The sequence below is a fragment of the Triturus cristatus genome, chromosome 3_2 (genome assembly GCF_964204655.1).
Source record: "Triturus cristatus chromosome 3_2, aTriCri1.1, whole genome shotgun sequence".
Taxonomy (NCBI): Eukaryota; Metazoa; Chordata; class Amphibia; order Caudata; family Salamandridae; genus Triturus; species Triturus cristatus.
In genome coordinates this window covers 821,573,670-821,589,157 of record NC_140584.1, presented here as the reverse complement: position 1 = coordinate 821,589,157, position 15,488 = coordinate 821,573,670, and the positions used below count along the sequence as shown (strand labels likewise).

Genomic DNA, 15,488 nt, shown 5'->3' with positions numbered 1-15,488 from the left:
TGCTCAAACGCTCCGTCCATCATCCCCTTTGGTATCGCTTTGTTCGCCCTAAGTTGGCAGGGTATGCCCAGACGTGGGTCCCTTGCTCACTTTGCCACTGGATTCAAGATAGCCTGGCTGATGAGGGTTATGAACCCGAAACCGGTCCCAGGATGCTTGTTTCCGGTCCAGGGAAGACATGGCTTGGCAGTTCGGGCTGGACTGTTCCCATGAGGCACAGGGTCAGACTGATTTGCATATGGCCATGTCTGAACTGGGGTGGTGGAGTGACCTAAAGAATGATGATGGATTAAACCCAGATCAGTTGACTGGGTGTGAGTGTTTGATTTGCTCAAACGCTCCGTCCATCATCCCCTTTGGTATCGGGTTGAAAAATTATTTAGCATGGAAAGACAACTTAGAATTAACGGAAAGACAATTAAATAGCATACAATGCAATTAAAGTTGATTTCTTTGACATTATTTTAGGAGACATTGAAACAACAAGCATTTGCAATGCAATAGGTCTCGCATTTGTGAGTTTAAGTTATGGCACTGTGAATGGCAATGTCTTTCATCTGTTTTGAAGCTTAACACATAAAAGGCATTGTCATTTTAAATGCCAATAGCTCAAACTCTCGTTAATGCGAGACTGATTGCATTGCAGAGAAGCAGCTGACATTGTCCTGTGCTGCTTGGAAAGTGAAAGAGCGCATTGCACGCTGAATGTTGCAGGACAGCATGTTGTTCCTGCAGTAGGACAAAACTCATAAAAGAAAATAGTGCTTACAGACTAAATAAAGCATCCTGTGTAACAAGTAAAAGGGCCAGTCCTCATGGGAGGTTACAAATGAAGACAAGGTAGTAATAAGGGGGGGGGCTAACGAGCCTACTAACAAATCAGAAGCCAGCATTTACAAAGGACAATGACACAAATCAATAAAAGATATGGGCAGGGAGTCGGCGGAGCTTCAAATCCATACTCTAATGCAGCATGCCTCGCAGAGCAGCGCATGCACTGCTCAGGCTCGACCTAAGAAACGACGCCTGCATCATTCTGTAGGTGTGCATGTGTAATGATGAACGTGCATGACGTAATCACGCATGCACTGATCTTCAAATTGACACAGTAGCTGCGGTCGCATCATCAGACCTATTTTACACCTCAAGGTCAATATCCATCATCACAATATCTTTCGGGCTTATTCCATTTCATACTGCACTCCACAGGACTGCCAACCTCAGTGAGGCTTTCCAACATGAGACAGCACTACAATCCAATACCCCACACTTTCACCCCATACTGCCACACTGCCAGCCCACCATCCTCATACGATCATCCCAACATGACAGCCATTGGCCTCCTCTCTCCACCCCTCTCAACAGCACACCACCATCCCATCCCATCACTACACTGCTAGCTGCCACTACTAGAGAAACTTCTCACAGTAGGACTCTACCACCCAGCACCCTCACACTGCCACATACCACTGCTATACTGCCCTTCCCATTCTCACCTGAAATGATCTCACCATTATCACACTTAGCACATACATTACCACCTGCATCCACTCTATTCCACACCTGCGCACTACCACCCCATACCACTGTACTACCGCCGCAACGTGATGTCTGTACCACCCACATCAATCAATAACATACCAGCTAAATTACCGCCAGGAACCAACCCCGCACACAACACCACACGATCAACCCACCAACGCCACCACACCTCACAGAATCATGAGTTCATCCACCACACCGAGCAGTGTGGTCTCACTACTAAGAGAACAAAGGTCCCACTCACACCACTGTGCTACCACCTCCCACCACTACATTACACTACTACCACAAAGGCACTATCATCTAACAGCAGCACATGATCAGCCCCCACCACCACCGTGCTACCCCCTTTACCCCTGAATGACCAAATCATAGCAGCAAATGAACCCACCGCTGCTCTAACACCCCTATCAGTATTCTGTGGCCCCCACACTGTACGTCAACTCCACACCACAGGCAGATTGTGCTTGAGGTATGGCAGAAAAACAAATCACAGTCTCTCTATATTACAATACCACAACAATAACACACAGTCCAAATCATGACACCAATATCACAATCCCCCAATACAACCACAATAACATTACACAACATCAAATATAAGAACAGAAAATAACAAAATACAATGAAATCAGGACAGAGCAACACGTCACAGTAGTAACACAAAAATAACAGAAAACACACTACCTGTTGAAAAAAACACAGCACAAACATACAAAACAATAATAGACAACACATTTCAACAACACAAAATGACAGAATTCAATAGCAGCAACGCAGTATACCAACAAAACCCATTACCACAACACTGCTACAAAACAACACAAAAGTGAACCACTAATACAACACAAGAGCACAATAACATAGCAAAACATGCAATACAAAACAACAACACAAAAATACAGTTGTATTACATAATTATGCTGTGTAAGGATGTTAGTCTGTGGTGTGTTTTTCTGTATTGTGTTGTGGTTAAGTTATGGTTGTTTTGTTGTATCGTTTTGATATATTGTGTTGAGGCTTCAGCTGAAATTCTTGTGCATTTTTTTGAAGGCTGATAAATCAGTCGCTGTGTTGGAAGGGAGTGCATTGAGTCTGTAACATGCCTTGGGTGTTTAGCAAGGCAGTGGGAATGAGTATGCATGTGTTTGCTGCAGACACATAATGTTGTGGTGGTTTGCGCTTGGTGTGTGCTTATAGTGTTCTATGGATCATTGTTTGCATGTATGTGGAGGGATATATAATATGAGTGTCTGGTGCATTAGGGTGTCTTCCCCCATAAGACTGCAGGCCCTGGCATCATGATGGCAGTTAGTTTTTGGCACAGTGGTGGTAATTCTTGGCATCATTTGCCATCTATTACAGGTCTGTGCTCACCCTGAGCACAGTGCTGGCTTGGGCACACTGGCAGCCATTCTTGGCATACTGTAGACTGGTGGCGTGAGAATGGCCACTTCTGCACAAGGCGCCCACTGGCATAACAGCGGAGGTAATTCTGTATAGATTGTGGGCAGTTTGACACAACGGTACCCTGCCACGTTGAAAGAGTCCCACTGTCCTTGCATTAGTGATCCGTACTGTTTTATTGGCATTGTCATTTCTTCTAAAGCCTCGGCCGATAAAGTTGGTGTAACCTATCTGCATCCATGCATGTAGGCATTTGCCCGCCCAAGTGAGCATCCTTCGAGGCACTCACTTACTCAACCATTCATCTATGGACTCACTTATTCAACCATCTGCATACTCACTCACCCACCCATTCAACGATCCATCCATGTAGTCACTCACTCGCCCAAGTGAGCATTCTTCGAGGCACTCACTCATCCTTTCATCTATGGACTCAATTATTCAACCATCTGCGGACTTACGCACCCATTTAATGATCCATCCATGCGCTTGCTCGGTCATGCATAAATACATCCAGTCACCCATTCAAGTTTGTACACATTCTCCCATTCATCCACTCGCACGCTTGCCAATCAGTGACGAAGCAAGTTTACTCAGTAGATAGTCATGCCTATTAGGTGTGCCTGTCGTAGATCCTCAAGTCCCCCTGTTGAAGCCGGTTTTGCGCTTTAGTGGATGCACTGTAAATGAGGTCGGAAACATAATTTTTTGGTGTATTTTATCCACTTAACGTATACCCTAGGACGGTCATAATACCTCCCTCGGCGGTGAGTCACGGCTGACCACAGTGTCTCCCTGTATTTCCCTGTGACCTTGGCCGGATCACCATTAGCACTCCAATGACAAATATGCAGTGTCGTTCTGTAGAATGCGACCATATCATTGGGCTTCATGGTGGCACTGTTCCAATCGCAGCTCCTCCCTGGTCTCCTAGTGTGATTTTGGGCTGACCAAACAACCAGCTCTGATCGCCCCCCTCCTTCCCCAGCGAGGCTGCGCGCCCCCTACATAGCGCTGTGCTGCGGGCTTCGGTCTGACACTTATACATTCACTCCGACTTCCTGGTCTCGGTGGGGTCCGTGAATAATCAAAGCCTTCCTAATCCCCAGTCTCACTATGACCATTTGGTCGGACACTTGTAGCATCCCCGCCTCCAATCTTCCTTGACCCCGCGCCTACTCTGTATCCCCGTGGTGATCCTGGGCTAATCACAGCATTGCTGTTGTTTTACGTTGTAATCGTGGACTAATCAGTCTTTTGCTGTTCCTGTGTGAAGGAGTTCATCACTTGTATCGCAATGTGATCAGGGGGCAGTAATATAAAGCATCGCTAATAAAACATCGCACCACTGTTTATTTGTCCCAAAAATGCACACAACAAACGGCGAGAGTGTTTTCTCATAAGCGCGAGCACGTGAGCAAAATGTCCAGTCCGGGTGGGTGGGGCCTAAGGGAGACAGGGCGGACACCAAGCCCGCTTCCAAAGAAGCCCGACACAAGACCAACGACAATAGATCTCGCCAAGGGGAGCAGCGCATGCGCTGCAACGCAGGCGGGACCTAAAAAAGGGGACCTAGTACCATAAAAATACATAAGCTGCATATGTATTGAAAGAGAAAGGACTCTAGAATGCATTCAACAGGAGTTAACTATTTTTGGATAAAATAGTTTATGTAAAAAAAAGAAACAAGTGTGCAATTCAGTTATGGCATGCATTTAGCACAGAACAAGGCTGAATATAGAAGAATCTTACAATAAAAAGCGACTCGTTTATTCTTTGTATCCCAGTTATGATCTAATACTCGTCTGTAGTTTCATGTTTACCAGGTTTTCTGAAAACAGGATGGTGCACAGTACCTCCTTACATTAAGGATCAGAATAGTGAATTCCATGTCTATTACGTATGTTTCATTCGGAGGTAATTGCGGATTCAAGACATCAGGCTGTTTGCAATTCTTCAAAACTTTGAGAATGTCCATGAAATTATTGCTGTTTGAGCGTGTCAGTTGTAAACAAGAATTTACTTGAATATTGAAAAAATTATTTCCATCTTGTCTGAATTTTATTTAAGGTAATCGTTTTCTGCTGCAGACTAAAGCTCTCCATTTCGCCCCCCCAGTACATCATTTGGAGATTCGTGCATCTTATGGTCAATTGTCACATAGTTATATGCCTCAATTCAACTGACAACAGTTGAAAGATGAACAGTTTACTTTGTTTCGAGCATGGTGTTCATTCATGTCAGAGCCTTTATTATCTGCAAACAATAGTTTTGTCAGAAACTGCAATTTGTGCAGCACATATTGGATTATATGGCAATTTAATGTTTACATGCAAAAAAAAAAGCTGCTAAGTCATGTAATCGAAGTGGACCTGCATGCTTTAAAACATATATATGCAAGAAAAGGGTATGAAAATGCCATTTAGCAGCTTTTCTAGCCACAAAGACAAAATAGATTACATGTAATAATTTAATATAATGGTTTATTTCAGTAAGTCCAAGTATCTGGGCATAAAGTAGTTTGGAAGTTATTCGGGAGTCCTGTGTCGAGTCATTTATAAAATCTAGGTTGGAGACTGGTATCAGAGGCCAACAATATATACAACCACTTGATAATATCCCACATTTGTTCCTGATCGGTCACGTGTTGCTCAATCTTTCTGACTTGTATCTCTAGATGTCTGAGAAATGAATCAAAAGCGTAAGTGGAATTTCTTGAATTGTTTAATTCAGTTTTCTAATGTTAGCAGTGAACAGAATGCAGCAAAATGACATGAATTTTCAAAAAAACATTTTAATGGAACAACTTTTTTTGTTGTGTTTTGATATTATGCATAACATGCTTTCACTTCTCTCAGGACAGAGAATAACGGCCACCAGGTGAAGCCTCATTGTGCGACCAAATGCTCTGGTGTTGAGAGTCAAGAACCTGGGGCTCTGGTATCAGGAAACACTTGGTGCAACGAATCGAGACCTTCTGAACGTAGTTTCTTTTTTTGGGAGGAGAGGTACCACGCAGTCTCACCAGGTAAGAAAAATAGAAAATGTTTGCAAATCATTTAAGGAGGCTTCACTTAAAGGCAGAGTCTCAATGTTCGGAAAGATAAAGTCCGGGAACTATGGACAGAGGCGCAGAACTTCTCTTTCCAGTTCGGAAAAAATATTTCTCCTCACATTTTTAGGTTTTGCATCAAAGTCACCATGCAGCGGTGACTTGAGGAAACAAGCATTGGCATAGCCAATAGGTCTCGCTTTTGGGACCTATTTAGTTATGCAGCACAATATCCTTGGTGCAACAACATCAACTGTTGCGTGGCTAAACACTTATAAGGTCCCAAAGGCGAGAACTTTTGGCTATGCCAATGCTTGTTTACTTCTGCTTTATGTGGAGTGTATTTATCATGCATTCGATGAACTGCACTACGGTTAATAAAGTCAACATTTTATGTAAATAGATGCATTTAATTTTAGTGCATGGACTGCCTGTGCAAACATAGTTCTTTAATGTGGACAGCATGCTGGACCACAGAGTGGACGCTCACAAATGCTTATTCCGCACCGTGTATATGCACAAGAATTTCGGTGACGCCTTCCAGGCCACTGGTCCTAAACGGACTTTGCACCTTTTGCTGATGCCATTGACATGGTCACATGCAACATATGAGAAAGACTACTCTGCTGCCTAGAGCGCACTTCAAGATGTGTATTCAACACCCCTGCTGTTTAAGGTACAAAGTTGCAAGAACTGACTTTGGCATAAGAGGACAGCATTACTGTGTAGCATTACTTCACGGCAGAGAAAACTAATGCCCTTAACCCCGTAAAAATGAAAGAGGGAGATTATATGACGTGCCTAAGACAACGCAGCAAAACTGTAGAGGGGAACTGGAATGCCTTGTTCAGTATACCTGACATTACTGAAGTGAGATGGACTTGATCTCAAATTAAGACAGACTAGAGACCGAGGTAATGGCACATATTGTGCTATACTTGCATCGCCTATATACAAGCACGCCTCCACCACTGTAAGGCCTTCGTGACTCTCCACCAGTAAACAGTACACTGTGGGTATCTTCGCACTGAGGTTCAAGAATGTACAACTTTCTCTCAGCTGGGTCCTAAAAGCGGAAAGCGGCTCGATCTGGCTGGAGATCCGTATTAATACTCCACTCTGGGTGCCACCCAGCAAGTATGGAGAAAGAGATAGAAAAGGTACTTGATGAGGAGGCCTGGCAAAAGAGCAGCACGTAGATCCTAGCCAGGCAGCCACTGGAGACTAGATCTGCTGGTCGGCCGGCAGCCAGTAAGTAGTACTGATGTATGTATGCAAATCGAGGATCTTCAAGGTGTCCCGACTCCTCCCCAAACAACTATTACAGGCATTATCATAGCAGAAAAAGGTGACTGCTTCCGGAATATTTCCTCATCAAAGACAGATGTGTTACAAATGAAACGGGAAGATTAAGAACATGCATCACACTGACCTCACAGTTTTATCGTACTTTTGAAAATTATGGCTTCCATTGTATATTGAGTGAAACACCTTCGCATACTTAACTACCATAATCAAAGTTGCACCAATATGCTGTTGAACGCCTTGTTGCTGAACTTCACTACTTGAGTATATTGATTCCTAATGCAATAATTAAGTGCATAGAAGAGACACAAAAGTGCACCCTTCAAGACAGCTGTTCGCAAAGCTTTCCAATACTTTAATTTCCACCAGGACGGAGTAGTGTTTGCTCATACAACATTGTGTTTGCCCATACAGTGGAGTGACGTTTATTCTGAGATCTGTTTGAAGAGCAGACCTCCCCTAAAAACATGGCCCTGACCAGTTTTATTTGCATTTACCAGACTTGCCAATATAGAAGTTTATGCCTTGCCAGTGAAAGTAAATGTGGCCAAAGGACATCTGTTATTTGTTACAAGTGTACTAATGACAGCACTATCACTCGTTTATTACTTCAATGAAAAGGTAAAATACCATATTATTAAAACAGCATAGCTTTACTAACTTGGGAAAACAATTATTTTCTCAAAAGCTCCGTTCTGGAACCATTTACAAAAGAAGACTGGGGTCCATATTCAATTCCAATTTCTTTGATTCTGGCTCATAGAATGAAATGAACTCCATATTCTTTTGCTTGGGTTAAATACACCAGTTTGTATTTACTGCACGTAAAAAAGAAGCAGTATGGCAAAAGCCATACATGCAGAATTGCTGACTGAAATATGCTCTTCATTGTTACCACTTCTGAAATCATTTTGCATCATTATGATGGATAACCTCTCATTGCCTTCCCTTCTGTGGTGCTTAAGGGCTGTGAGGAGTCAACAGACTGACCCACACTCCTTCAGCATGTAATTTAACAGGCACAGTCTGGTTACGTTTGAAAAAGAAAGCCCGCGAGTGGTGCAAAAAGGCACAACTGGTGAACAGGGAGGAGGAGGTGAAAGGCACAATACGGGAGGGGAGACAGGCAAGAATAAGCCCGCGAGTGGTGCACGCAAGAGCGAGCACCAGGCAATCTGTTTTCAATTATCGCCCCCGCGTCTGGGCATGATAATTTAAAACATATGGTGTCCGTGCGCATAACAGGGAGCCTTATGCCGTGGGCGGTTACATTGGCTGGGAAAGGCAGGACAGGTGCCCGCCTTTACCCAATTGTGTGCTAAACACACACGCAAACGCCAATTAAAATAATGCTGAAAAATCCGCACGAGCTTATGAAAAGTGGAGTTCAGCTACAAGAGGTCGTATCCTTAGAGCAGCGCATGCGTGCTGCGCTAAGGCTCGACCTAAAAACTGTTGTGGACGAACAGAAAAACTAAGCATTCAGCATGCTGCCTGGCGTATTGAAGAACCCATTGCTATGCGAGCTGGAAAGTTGTTGTACCTTCAGCAAATAATAAAAAAAAAACACCATCGATTTTTCCCATTATGTGCGAGTGGTAGCTGACTGAATATCTATCAACTGCCTTAAATGTAACTTTGACAAGACCGAGGTTCTAATTTTTGGAACATCCATCTGGTCTTCTCTGTGGTTGTTCACAGAGCTTGGAGTCACCCCTGTTCCTGTCACTGTTGCCAGAAACATGGAAGTCTTTTCTGACTTCTCTTTTTTTAGTCTTATCAAATTAGCCTGGTTTCTGCCTCCTGGTTAACTACTTTCGAATGCTAAGCAAAATTATCCCTTTGCTAATCATCTCCTCCAGAATGACTGTAGAAGAACCCCTCATCGCTTCTGTGGTGGACTGCTGGAATTCTCTATACCTAGGCATCCCTGCTTATCTGCCTCACTGACTCCATGTGGTTCAGAATTGCAGTATCTCACCTCATCCCATGTCTTCCTTCCCACACGTCTATTTCTGCTTATGTCCAGAAACTACATTGGCGTCTTGCCACTAAATGCTCTATTTTAAGTTGCTTTCTTATGTAATTTTGCTTTCCACAATTCTGGCCATAATTATCTCAGAATAAAATTTCATAAATAATATCCCAATTGCCCACTCGCACTTATTCAGCCTTCTTATTCTGTCTCATGTAAGAAGACTCACACTGGCCGGTGCTTTTTCACATTTTTGTTTGCCAAACAGCAGAATTCACTCCCTCTTAGTGTACATAAGTTGCAGTTTCAGCTCACATTTTGGAAACGCCTGAAAACCTGCTCTTCAAGTCTTCTTAACTTTCCCTTTCTTTAACCGGATTCATTAGTGTTAGGACACCCCTTAGGATTACAGTGCACTTTCCAAATCAAATTCAGTAATTCATAGCAAAGAGTACATGTCCTGCTCTGCCAAAATTAAAGCTGCCAGCTTTTCATGTCAATGTACATGGTGTTCCTACCCGTTCTACAATACTATTGTAACTGGGAGGACTTATAGTGTAAAGAACTACCTTACAAGCCCACATCTTTATTTATCTTGGGTGCAGACATCACGGGACGTGGCCGGAAATTGACCAACATCAAAAGCTTATGTGTCAGTGGATCTAGTGCAGGAGTGAATAGCATGAGTGTCAAACTATTTTGCACACTGGTGACAACGTTGAAAGAGCCAAGGGACATGTACAAGAGGGCCGAGAAGCAGGGCGGGCTGAGCACAGCTCAATGAGTACAGTGTGGCATCTTTGCAGGTGATGGAGGACATTAGAGGGAGGAGCGGGGAAGGTACACACTCAAAGTAACACATTGGAGACCTAGAGAATGGGGCAGCAGTGTTTGATCCTATGTCAAGAGGGTGCCAGTCATAGCTCTACTGTCAGCATTTGGGGCCAACTCCATCTCCCCTTCCCCCACCCAATATCTACTATAACTGTTCTTCCTGGAGACAGATTGCCAGCATAACCTCCTCTCGAGATAAGATGTGTTAAATGAAGCACTCTTCTTCGAGGCACATCAACATATAACACACAAAGCGATATCCCGTATAGACCCACATCCATCCTTTGCTGAGAGATCCAGCAGTGATAAACTCTTGCGCAGGCACAATACCTCCACGAGAGATGCTTAGAAGACCCATCCCAGCTAAGACTTTTCCTGCATATGTCATTGAGACAGTACAGCCCCTCTACTGTGAAATGTCCAGCAAAGGACTTAATATTTGCTGAGGAGATCTCTGTACAGCCCACCATCAGTACCTCCCCATTTTATAATCCCTCTTCGGCTGAAATGTATTCAGAAGTGTCTGGGGCAATTGCCAAGAGACCGGGCCTTTTCAGTGTCAAGCTATACTACTCCCAAGTGTGGAATCTATGTAACTAGTGCTCTTGATAATGGTTCAAAATGTGCAGTACTGGCGCTAGAATATGTACCCTTTGGGAAAACCCTGATTGAACTGCTGCTAAAGGTTGTGGGTCGTTGTCTTAAATTGGAATTATCAATAAAATTGCTTCAGTAGTGGTATTCTATATCTCTCCAAGGAAGGGAAAATGACCAATGGTATTTTGCATCCAAGAGAGGGTATTTGAAAATCAGGTGACCCTTTGTGTGAGTTAATAGCAGGTAAACTACCTAACCATTTCTTCAATTGTGGTAGGATTATCAAGATTGTCTCTGCAGCTTGTGGAGATACCTTGGAAATCTATATTCTTAAGGAATGCAATTCTTGCCTTCAGAATAGGAATCGAGCTGGGTTAATTAGATTTCAGAAAAATAGCTTTAGTAGTTCAGAAATATTTTACATTTTCTGACCACAAAGTCATGGCTGGGATCTACAATATTCAATTGTTTTAGTAGGTACACAAAATATGGCCTGCTTTACTGATGTTGCATGCTGATTTGGAAAATTAGTTTTCTATGCTCTTTTACTTATAATCATTTGATTATATGCGACTTGAGATGCAAGCACTCCGAAGAAATCCTCAAATGTCAACAGGATAAAAGTGTATCTTCTTTATTGGTATATGTTTCTCAATTTTTTTATCCGGATCTAGCCAACACGTATTTCATCATATAGATTTAACCAATGACTTAACCAGAGCTAGAATAGAGCATGCATGTGCCAAAATCAATTGTACAATAAGAATCTAATTACGTCATGCGAGATCTACCGCTAGTGAATGTGATGCAGTGCATAAAAAAGTGTATTACCTAAATAGCAGAAGGAAAAAGTCCAAGATTACAGTGATAGGTGCTATATACATCATGTAAGGTAAATTATGAATACGTTCAAAATACATATAGTACATATATTAGACCGTTGGGTCAAGCCCCTGTAGTTCACAAATTCCCAAATACAGTAATGTTCTTGGATAAAGTACCTCAAGACATATACAGCAAGACTTGAAAAAAAGTGAGCAAAAGAACAGTTCAGAATAGTGCACGTTATTGTCAATTTCTTACCATTTTGGTAAAGATCATATTGAGGTTCTCCAAAGTAAGAAGTCGAATGTTGTATTGTCAAAGTGTCAGTGTCACAGTGTCAATGACTAAACATACAATAAATGCAGAATGGCAATTGTTTTCCAGGCTAACACTAAGTAGACAGAGACCCCATCAGCAGGATCCTCGTACTCCAGCCTATCCAGGCAGTCTGGCTTCTCAGCAGCTCCTGGCTCTGGCTAAATGTCACTAAGGGTGAAGGGCTGGCAGGATCTTCTCCTGTAGTTTGGTGCAGCGTGGTGAGAGAAACTCCAATAGTGACAGCTTCCCCAGTCAAGGGGCACCTCCCCAGAGGCCTCCTTCGACATCGCTGGGAATGGTGGTTCCAAGCTTCCTGCAGCAGAATAGAAGCACTGTGGCTACACACGAGTGACGTGCTGGAGATGCTGGATGATGTCTGCTGTGAATCTCAAGATTTGGCTAAGCAGAAGACTGTAGCACCACACCAGTTACTGGACCCAGTGAGGAGATTGAGCAGTTGTACTTCTTTGAGAGGAGACTGACTTCCAAAGACCTACTGCAAGGTGGTGCTCAAAGAGAAAAAGCCAGTCCAAAATGAGAGGCTTGTCTACCTGGATGCTTGGTGTGACTTAGTAGCATGCACATCAGAAGAAAGATGGGAGGAGTCCCAGAAGGTGAAGTGCACTTTGAGTGTCAGACTTAATGTAGAGCAGGATCTTCTCCTGTGCCTCCTCTATGTCCTGCTTGTTGGAAGGGAACCTGTTAGGTTTTCCTGGCTCCATTCATCGCCGATGATATTCCCCAGATGAACACTGAATTAAAATACTTTGCACCTGAGCCTTTTTAAGTAATTTCCTTTTCATTGGCTCATTTGTTCCATTTCGGGACCATTGATTTCATCTCTTGAGCCTCAGCATTTCTGGTTCAACATTGTGGTCCGTTTTGTATAGTCACTGCTCCTAATCCCAGCCAAACCTAGTTCCTCCCAGTAGCTCAATGTCCTGTGACTAGGGCTGACTCTGGGTGGACCGAGTTCCCAAAATTGACAGCCAATCTTGGGCTATGTGTGTTAGTACAGTTCTTAGACATTGGAAGTCGCTATTTATTTCCATCTAGACATTGACCGAAATCCCTTTAGTCCATTAGAAACCATAATGAACTGATCCACTTGTTTAAATGTTGATGAGGTTTAAAGTGTTCACAACCATGAGACTATGTGGCATTGACTATGGCTGCAGGGCTACCTAGTTATGTTTTTAGCTGGGAGCTCACCGACAAGGTATTGCAGCAATTCCCTTTTTGCAATTTCTTCAAGAACCAACCTAAGCCTAGGAACCTGACCCTAGTTGTACAAAAAAATCAAAGGGAGCTTTTCTAGAACTTTTACCAACAGGTCATGAATGTTTGGAGCATACTTGTGAGACTGTCCATTTGTTCTTGAGTGAACTCTTTTTCTGCCTCTCGTCGCCATAAAAAGAACATTATTCACAATAAGTATTGTCTTAGAGCATTGACCTCATGACTAAATGCTTTAGTACTTTAGTGGATAGGCTTGCAACCACCAGATTAATGTTTTGAGGCATATCCTTGCTGCAGAAGTTGCAGCATCTTTACATTTTAATTGGCGATTCTGATTTTAATGTCTTATTTTTTTATTGCTTCTCAATATAAATAGACATATACTTTCAATATGACAGCACTGGCTTCATATCAATTCTTAGATGTATAATTGTATGCTCATGGTGTGCCTGAGATCCTGTACCCTGACCACCTCTGAAAGTCAGTCTTGACAACTCACCGTTGGTAGCGAAAGAGTCAAGGCTCATCTCAGAGCCTCTGTTACTTTTGAGCAGTCATAGTTCCTATATCTTCTGTAGTCACGTAGGAAACCTACAATACTAGATTGCCCAGTGACCCATGACTCATAGAACAGGCCTGGCCAGGAGATATTCGCCAGTGATGGTAATTAATTCATTGGCACTGTATAAAACTGCAGTCTCTGTATCAATCCTGTGAGATAGGTGTAGCTCTACCTTACGGAGCCTGTAAAATCTGCCTCGTCCATGGAATAGTACTGCTGTCTAAGGATTGAGATTGTGATGTATGTGTAATTTTTCAAACATCCTCTTCCAAGTTGATTTTTGAAGAATCTACTATGAGAAGATTGGATGCGGAACATGGAAGAAAAAGTGGAAGGTGTAGTGACGGGCAAACGATTTTTAGGTCTTGCCTAGCTATTGCGTTTACGCAATCGCTTTGCGAGACTCTAGTAAGAGGGGCATTTCAAAGTGCTCCAAAAAGTGGATTACATGGCGAGCACGTGCACAATCACGTGCATCGTGCCGCCATGCAATCCGTTTTGGGAAGCGCTTTAGCCCACTGGCGCCCTCGGCATCATACTTCAAAGGGTCCGCTCCCCAGCCTGGAATGCGCTCCCCCGCCCCCGCCAAGCGTGCGCGCTTGCTTTCACTTTCGCGCAGTGGGCGCTCACTTGCGTCCGGACCAATTTGTCTTGTTATATATGAAATTCCAAACCTAGTTCTTGATATCTTGAGGCCGCAGCTGCTGACATATCCTATGTCGCATTGTATATTCCAGTCATTCATAGCATCATTCAAAATATAGTTGGCAAGAAATAGCTAGATAAAGAAAATATATTTACTCCTCCTTTAGCCAGGAAGCCCTTTCCTCTTATTTCCCACATAATGCATTTAAACTTGATTACTTCGTCATGTCCTGCTCTCAGTGACGTAGCAAGGTCCCCTGGTAGCAGGGGTGTGAGGCAGGCCCCTGTGGTGCCAAAACCATTCAGAAGGCCTCTTTCCACCCAAGGCTTATGAATATACGTGACATAAGGGAGTGTCAGGGGCCCATTTCCTCATTCTGCAGGAGTCCCCTTCATTTTGCGTGACTCCACTGACTGGTAGAGTGGTAAAACATGTGCTTCCTTGGGGTGCAGTGAACCCCTCACAATCCTGGCTGACACCAGTGATAATCTCGTCATTTTGTGCACTTGGTCTGGTGAAGGCACACGTGGTCATACACCGGATCGCAGGAGGAGCTGGTGATACCTGCAAATACAAGTTATTCTCTTTTTTCCTTACTCAAGCTCCATGTTGCATTACGGTTTTGTTAGAGGTTATTCGTTGTTGCATTTAAAATTGCAATAGAAAGGATCTTCCGGATATCAATCCACAGTTAGCTGCTAATTTGTTGTTTAATTAAAAGAAGTTCAATGCTGTAATAAAATATTGTTGGGCATGTAAACATGAGTACTGGTCACAGTGAGGAATCCTACTGCTTGGCTCAGCAAGCGATGCCGCATCACAGACACAAGCAGAAGCATCCTAGTCTTTGGGAATGGACGACTTAGATAGCCTCCTGTCCTCCTATACGGGATAGACTAGTTGGAGCTCTTTTAGTGGAGCTCAGTCCCAGCTGTGTCATTCCGATAAAGCTTTTGCATTTTTAAACCAAATGATATCCATTGCAAAGTGGCATTGGCACTAGTTAGGTGGCGGGTTTATTGTTAGGGGATTTTCTGGGTAATCTTTGTGGGAGCACATCCTTGTGACAAGGACACTAAACCTGGACACTAAACCTCGTTAGCGATAAGGTACTGTGTTTAGATTAGATTTAAAAGCACTCTCCAGGTTCCTGGCACCGCCAAAGTATCCCTTGCATATATATACC

General features: G+C 43.3%; 1 protein-coding gene across 6 annotated transcripts in view; it reads left to right on the top strand.

Annotated features, from left to right (window-relative positions):
• Positions 1-15,488, top strand: part of CFLAR (CASP8 and FADD like apoptosis regulator) — a 388,388-nt gene that overhangs the window by 53,203 nt on the left and 319,697 nt on the right. For all 6 annotated transcript variants that reach the window (XM_085649017.1, XM_085649015.1, XM_085649014.1 and 3 more), the window contains exon 2: positions 5,808-5,977. The gene's annotated coding sequence lies outside the window, so the exon portion shown is untranslated. The remainder of the gene's footprint in view (positions 1-5,807; positions 5,978-15,488) is intronic.